Consider the following 341-nt stretch of genomic DNA (forward strand, 5'->3'; position numbering starts at 1 on the left):
AAACCTCTTTATTCTCAAAAGAAACGCCTTGCAATTAAGTCCTTCATAATTCAATAACAACCAAAACTCACTCCGCCTTTCCCCCCTCGTCTTGCATGTGTATTTGTATATATAAATGTCACGAGTCGAGACAATCCCAGACAAGGTACTTTCCTACGTTTAATTATGAAAACCTCCTTGCATGGGATTACCTAATTAGTTTCTTCCCCCAAAGGCCGTGGGATATCTTCTTTCTGTTGAGGATGATTTTCTCGTCCTTCTTATTTACTACAGTTAATAAGAGGGTATCATTTCTTCATGTTAGTGCTTTGGGAAATGAAGCTCGATGGGAGGGAGGGGGT

The sequence above is a fragment of the Penaeus monodon genome, chromosome 19, assembly GCF_015228065.2.
Source record: "Penaeus monodon isolate SGIC_2016 chromosome 19, NSTDA_Pmon_1, whole genome shotgun sequence".
In the NCBI taxonomy this organism is placed as follows: Eukaryota; Metazoa; Arthropoda; class Malacostraca; order Decapoda; family Penaeidae; genus Penaeus; species Penaeus monodon.